The sequence below is a fragment of the Phocoena phocoena genome, chromosome 15, assembly GCF_963924675.1.
Source record: "Phocoena phocoena chromosome 15, mPhoPho1.1, whole genome shotgun sequence".
Classification (NCBI taxonomy): domain Eukaryota; kingdom Metazoa; phylum Chordata; class Mammalia; order Artiodactyla; family Phocoenidae; genus Phocoena; species Phocoena phocoena.
In genome coordinates this window covers 56,488,913-56,496,799 of record NC_089233.1, presented here as the reverse complement: position 1 = coordinate 56,496,799, position 7,887 = coordinate 56,488,913, and the positions used below count along the sequence as shown (strand labels likewise).

Sequence of the window (7,887 nt, the reverse complement as noted above, 5' to 3'; positions counted from 1 at the left end):
AGAATGGGTAAAAGTAGAAGTAAACATAAGAGACTATCCTTCATCTAATGGATTTCTTTAGTCATATTTTATGCTTGAAGCAAAAGTTATAACACTGATTTTTACAAAGATGTTAGATTATACACATCAGTGTTATAAAAGTTATAATATCTGATGTGTATACAGAGGAAATGTTTAAGACAATTACATTTTTTCAGTGTGGAAGGTAAAAGGATGTAACGGAAGTAAGAGTTCTACACTCCACACATTGTGGTAAAATGTTGACACAAGTCAGCTGTGATGACCTCCATATGTATACAATAATAACTAGAACAATCACTGAGAAAACTATACAAAGTGATATGCTAAAACTATACAAAGTGATATATATATATACTAAAGTGTATATAGATATACAAAGTGATATATATATACTAAAACTATACAAAGTGATATATATATATATATATATATAAAAATCAAAGTGGAACTCTAAAAAGTGTTCAAATAACCCACAGGAAGGCAGGAGAAGGGTAACAAGAAACAGAAGACACAAGCAGTAAATAAATTAAACATTAATATATCAATAATTAGTTTAAATGTAAGAGGCCTAAATACATCAATTAAAAGACAGATTGGTAGACTGAATAAAAAGACATGGCCCAACTATATGCTATAAAAACTCACTTTAATCATAACATAGGTAAGTTGAAAGTAAAAGGATAGAAAAACATACATCATGTAAGTGTTAATTTTTTAAAGGGAAAAGTGGCTATATTAATATCAAAGTAGACTTCAGAACAAAGAAAATTACCAGGGACAGAGAGGGACATTACATAATGATTTAAAAAAATCAATCTACCGACAAGAGACTGCAGTCCTATGTGTGTAAGCACACACACCCATATGCACAAACAGATCTTCAAAATACCTGAAGCAAGAAATGATAGAGCTGAAAAAAAAAAAAAAAAAAAAAGAAATGATAGAGCTGAAAAGAAAAACTGACAAATCCACTATTATTGTTGGAGACTCTCCTCTCAGTAATTGATATAACTACTAGAGAGAAAATCCACAAAGCTATAGAAGAACTAAACAACACCCTCCACCAACAGGAACTAATTGACATTTATAGAACACTCTACCCAATAATACCAGAATACACATGCTTTACAAGGGACTATAGAACACTCACTAAAATAGACTACATCCTGGCTTTATAAACTAACCTTAAGTGTAAAACAAATAAAATCAGACAGAGTACATTCTCTGATAATAAGAAGAAAGCTAGAAATCAATAGTAGAAAGTCAAAATGAAAATCTCCAAAAACCTGGATGTAAACAACATACTAAATAAGACATGGATCAAAAAGGAAATTAAAAAAAAATTTTTTTTAATTGAAATCTTCCTAAAGAACACTTCTTAAAAAAATATTCAAGAAAAAATGAAATTGTGTTTAATGAAAATAAAATCACAAGGTACCAAATTTGTGGGATGCAGGTAACAGTGCTGAGAGGGAAATTTATAGGACTAAATACTTACATAAGAAAAGAGGAAAGATCTGAAATTAATAATCTAAGTACTTGAGAGAAATGGGCTCTCAGACAAGATGGTGAAGTAGAAGGACTTGATCTCACCTCCTCTCAAGTAAACACCAAAATCACAACTAACTGCTGAACAACCATGAAAAAAAGACTGGAACCTACTAAAAAAGATATTCTACATCCAAACACAAAGAAGAAGCCACAACAAGACAATAGGAGGGGCGCTTTCATGATATAATCAAATCAAATCCCATACCTGCCAGTTGGGTGACCCACAAACTGGAAAATAATTATATTGCAGAGGTTCTCCCAGAGGAGTGAGAGTTCTGAACCCCACATCAGGCTTCCCAGCCTGGGAGTTTGGCATCAGGATGAGGCGCCCCAGACCATTTGCCTTTGAAAACCAGCAGGGCTTGATAACAGGACTGGGGGAAACAGAAACACCACACTTGGAGGGTGCACACAAGGTCTTGTATGCACCAGGAGCCAGGGGGACAAAGCAGTGACTTCACAGGAACCTGGGCCAGACCTACCTGCTGGTTCTGGAGTGTCTCCTGGGGAGGTAGGGGACAGCTGTGGCCCACTGCAGGGACAAAGACACTAGTGGTGGAGGCACTGGGAAATACTCATTGGCATGAGCTGTCCTGCAGGCTACCATTTTGATGCCAAGACCTGGCCCCACACAACAGCCTGTGGGTTCCAGTGCTGGGATGCCACAGGCTTAACAACAGGGCAGGAACACAGTCCCACCCATCAGCAGATAGCTGCTTAAAGTCTTCCTGCACCCACAGCCACCTCTAAATAAACCACTTCACATGGCCTGCCCACCAGAAGGAAAAGACACAGCTCCACCTACCGGTGGGCAGGCACTAGTCCCTCCCACCAGGAAGCCTGCACAAGCCTTTTAGACCAGCATAACCCACCAGGGGGCAGACACCAGAAGCAATAGGAACTACAATCTTACAGCCTGTGGGACCACAAACACAGAAAGTTAGACAAAATGAGACGGCAGAGGAGTATATTCCAAGCAAAGGAACAAGATAGAACCCCATTTCCATGCAAATGGAAATCAAAGGAAAGCTGAAGTAGCAATACTCATATCAAACAAAATAGACTTTAAAATAAAGACTGTTACAAGAGACAAAGAAGGACAGTAAATAATGATCAAGGGATAAATCCAAGAAGATATAACAATTGTAAATATAAATGCACCCAACATAGGAACACCTCAATAGATAAGACAAATGCTGACAGCCATAAAAGGAGAAATCAATTGTAACACAATAATAGTGTGGGACTTTAACACTGCACTTACATCAATGGACAGATCATCCAGACAGAAAATCAATAAGGAAACACATGCCTTAAATGATACATTAGACTAGATGGACTTAATTTATAGAGGATTCCATCCAAAAGCAGCAGAATACACATTCTTTTCAAGAACATGGAACATTCTCCAGGATAGATCACTTGCTGGGCCACAAAGCAAACCTCGTAAATTTAAGAAAATTGAAATCATATCAAGCATTTTTTCCAACAATGATGGTATGAAATCAGAAATCAACTACAAGAAGAACACTGTAAAAAATACAAAAACATGGAGGCTAAACAATATGTTACTAAACAACAAATGGATCATTGAGGAAATAAAAAAATACCTAGAGAAATATGAAAACAAAAACACGACGATCCTCAGGAAAGAAGAAAAATCTCAAATAAATAACCTAACCTTACATGTAAGGCAACTAGAGAAAGAAGAACAAACAAAACACAAGGTTAGCAGAAGGAAAGAAATCATAAAAATCAGAGCAGAAATAAATGAAATAGAGATGAAGAAAACAATAGAAAAGATCAATAAAGCTAAAAGCTAGTTGCTTGAAAGGTAAACAAAACTGATGAACCTTTAGCCAGACTCAAGAGAAAAAAAAAGGGAAAGGGCTCAAATCAATAAAATTAGAAGTGAAAAAGGAGAAGTTAAGTGACACCACAGAACTACAAATAATCATAAGAGAATACTAAAAGCAACTATATGCCAATAAAATGGACAACCTAGGAGAAATGGACAAATTTTGTAAGGTACAATTCTTCCAAGACTGAACCAGGAGGAAACAGAAAATATGAACAGACAAATCACAAGTACTGAAATTGAAAGTGTGATTTAAAAACTTCCAACACTTCAAGATGGCAGAGGAGTAAGACATGGAGATCACCTTCCTCCCCACAAATACATCAAAACTACATCTACAGATGCAGAGTCTGTGGACCCGGCTGCGAGGTGACCACCTGAGACGCTCCGGCCCACACTGGGCCTAGCCATGGTGACCCTCCACCCACCTCACATGATCTCCATCTCGGCTCCAGTTTTTTATACCACGCAGAAGAAGTTCAGCCGGTGGTGGCCCCAAAGCCCAAAGTGAATCGTTTCCAGCCTGGTGACAGTGAGCCTTCCTCAGCTGCTGGGGCCCAATGTGCACAGATGGGCTGGGTGGACAAGATTCCCCCGCCACCCCCAGAAGACTTTCCCTTACCGCCTCCTCCCATGCTTGGGGAGGCCAATGATGCCGAGGGTGCTCTGGGAGGTGGCTTCCCACCTCCCCCTCCCCCAATCGAGAAACCATTTCCTGCTGCACCTTTAGAGAGAAGATCTTCCTTTCCCCACTGCCTCTGCTAGTGGAGGAGGGAGGGCCTGAAGCCCCCATACAGCTCCCACCACAGCCCAGGGAGAAGGTGAGCAGTACTAATCTGGAGATCGACTCTCTGTCTTCATTGCTGGATGACATGACCAACGATGATCCCATCAAAGCCTGGGTGTCATCTGGATATGTATCACCACCAGTCACCACTCCATTCATTTCCAAATCCAGTTCTAAGCCTGCAACTGGGGCACAGCACCTCTGCCTCCCTGGAAGTCCCCTTCTAGCTCCCAGGTTCAGCCTCAGAGCCAGACACATTTCCATGTGCAGCCCCAGCCCCAGGCCAGGCCTCAGGTCCAACTCCATGCCCAACCCCAGCTCCAAGCCCAGCCTCAGCCTGTGCCTTTGATTAACACCCAGCCTCAAGGTCCCCATGCCCCATCTCCAGCCACTAAGTTTTCTCCAGTGACTCCCAAGTTTACTTCTGTGGCTTCCAAGTTCAGCCCTGGAGCTCCAGGTTGGCCCAGGTCACAGCCCAATCAGAAGTTGGGGCCCCCTGAAGCTCCCTCTTCCACTGGCACAGGCTCCCCTCAGCCCCCCAGCTTCACCTATGCTCAGCAGAAGGAGAAGGCCCAAGTGCAGGAGGAGCAGCACCCAGTGCCCCTACCAGCTAAAAACAAAAACCAGGTGTGCCCCTCTGGGGCCCCAGGACTTTTGACTCTGAAAGAGGTGGATGAGCTGGAGCAGCTGACCCAGCAGCTGATGTAGGACATGGAGCATTATCAGAAGCAGAGCGTGGCCATCAACGAGTTCTGTGGCCGGTGTCACCAGCCCCTGGCACGTGCTCAACCTGCAGTGCACGCTCTGGGGCAGCTGTTCCATATCACCTGCTTTACCTGCCATCAGTGTGAACAGCAGTTGCAGGGACAGCAGTTCTACAGCCTGGAGGGTGCGCTGTATTGTGAGGACTGCTATACTGACACCCTGAAGAAGTGCAACACCTGTGGGCAGCCCATCACTGACCACATGCTAAGGGCCACAAGCAAGGCCTACCACCCACAGTGCTTCACCTGTGTGGTCTGTGCCTGCCCCCTTGAGGGCACCTCCTACATAGCGGACCAGGCCAATTGGTCCCACTGTGTCCCCAACTACCAAAAGAAGTATGCTCCCAGGTGCTCCATCTGCCCAGAGCCGATCATGCCCAAGCCTGGCTGAGAGGAGACCGTGTCTGTGGTTGCTCTGGACAAGAACTTCCATATGAAGTGCTACAACTGTGAGAACTGTGGGAAACCACTGTCCATTGAGGCGGATGACAATGGCTGCTCCCCTTGGCTGGCCACATGCTCTGCTGGAAATGCCACACTGCCAGAGCCTGGACCTGAGTGAGGACTGGCCCCCTTTTGACTGCAAATCCATTCCCCATTAGCAGACCATCCACAATGAGACCACCCCCTCTTCACCCTCCCCACAGTTATTTTTTGATGTCTAACCCCTCCCTCCATACCAACCCCCACCTCAGTATCCCTTGTGCCCTGATTCAGGGACCCAACATGGCCTAGGGCTGCAGAGTCCCTGGCCTGAGGTTCAGTCCTCCCCAATACTGCAGGGACCACGCACCAAAGTCTAGGTACCCCACCTGAGCAGGCACCAGAGTGAGTGCTGCTACTTTCACTGATGCACTGATTCTCTCAACTGGCACTCGAGCAGCCTCTTACTCTGCTCGCTGAGGGCCAGGAAACGTCCTGACCTGCTGGGAGGCTGGGCTGGGCTCACTAGCCTAGACGTTCCCAACCCCTGTGCTGTCAGGTTTTCAGTACAAATAAAAGATGTTTTCCAGAAAAAAAAATACATCTACATGTGGAACAACTCCTACAGAACACTTACTGAACGCTGGAAGAAGAACTCAGACTTCCAAAAAGGCAAGAAACTCCCCCACGTACCTGGGTAAGGCAAAAGGGAAAAGGAAAAACAGAGACAAAATAATAGGGACAGGACCTGCACCTCTGGGAGGGAGCTGTGAAGGAGGAAAAGTTTCCACACAATAGGAAGCCCCTTCACTGGTGGAGATGGGAGGTGGGCCGGGGGAAAGCTTCAGAGCCACGGAGGAGAGTGCAGCAACAGGGGTGCAGAGGGCAAAGCAAAGAGATTCCTGCACAGATCAGTGCCAACCAGCACTCACCAGCCTGAGAGGCTTGTCTGCTCACCCGCCGGGGCAGGTGGGGCTGGGTGCTGAAGCTCCGGCATCAAAGGTCAGATCCCAGGGAGAGGACTGGGGTTGGCTCTTGAAAACAGCCTGAAGGGGCTAGTGCACCACAGCTAGCTGGGAGGGAGTCCAGGAAAAAGTCTGGACCTGCCAAAGAGGCAAGAGACTTTTTCTTCCCTCTTTGTTTCCTGGTGCGGGAGGAGAGGTTATTAAGAGTGCTGCTTAAGGGAGCTCCAGAGATGGGCGCGAGCCGCGGCTAAAAGCGCACACCCCACAGACGGGCATAAGACACTAAGGCTGCTGCTGCTGCCACCAAGAAGCCTATGGGCGAGCACAGGTCACTATCCACACCTCCCTTCCTGGGAGCCTGTGCAGCCCGCCACTGCCAGGGTCCCGGTTTCCAGGGACCCGGGACTTCCCCAGAAGGCGGCACGGCGCGCCTCAGGCTGGTGCAATGTCACGCCGGCCTCTGCCACTGCAGGCTCGCCACTGCAGGCTCGCCCTGCATCCACACCCTTCCCTCCCCCCCGCCTGAGTGAGCCAGAGCCCCCGAATCAGCGGCTCCTTTAACCCCATCCTGTCTGAGCGAAGAACAGACGCCCTTCGGGGACCTACACGCAGAGGCGTGTCCAAATCCAAAGCTGAGCCCCTGGGAGCTGTGAGAACAAAGAAGAGAAAGGGAAATCTCTCCCAGCAGCCTCAGAAGCAGCGGATTAAAGCTCCACAATCAACTTGATGTACCCTGCATCTGTGGAATACACGAATAGAAAACGAATCATCCCAAATTGAGGAGGTGGACTTTGAGAGCAAGATTTCTTATTTTTTTCTCCTTTTCCTCTTTTTGTGACTGTGTATGTGTGTGCTCCTATGTGAGATTTTGTCTGTATAGCTTTGCTTCCACCATTTGCCCTAGGGTTCTATCCGTCTGTTTTTTTTTTTTTTAGTTTTTCTTTTCTTAATAATTATTTTTTATTTTAATAACTTTATTTTATTTTATCTTACTTTGTTTTATTTTATCATCTTTCTTTCTTTCTTTACTTCCTTCCCTCCTTCCTTCTTTCCTTCCTTCCTCCATCCTTCCCAACTTTTTCTTTCTTCCTTTCTTTCTTTCTTTCTTTTTCTTTCTTTTTTTCTTCTTTCTTCCTTTTTCTTTCTTTCTTTCTTTGTTTCTTTGTTTCTTTACTTTTTCTCCCTTTTATTCTGGGTCATGTGGATGAAAGGCTCTTGGTGCTGCAGCCAGGAGTCAATGCTGTGCCTCTGACAGTGTGCCTCAGGACACTGGTCCACAAGAGACCTCCCAGCTCCATGTAAAATCAAACGGTGAAAATCTCCCAGAGATCTCCACCTCAACACCAAAACCCAGCTTCACTCAACGACCAGCAAGCTACAGAGCAGGACACCCTATGCCAAACAACTAGCAAGACAGGAACACAGCCCCAACCATTAGCAGAGAGGCTGCCTAAAATCATAATAAGTCCACAGACACCCCAAAACACATGACCAGACATGGACCTGCCCACCAGAAAG

At 45.3% G+C, this 7,887-nt stretch overlaps 1 pseudogene; it reads left to right on the top strand.

The window, feature by feature from the left end:
- Positions 1-3,872: 3,872 nt before the first annotated feature.
- LOC136135207 (zyxin pseudogene) lies at positions 3,873-5,539 on the top strand (annotated as a pseudogene).
- The last annotated feature ends 2,348 nt before the right edge of the window (positions 5,540-7,887 follow it).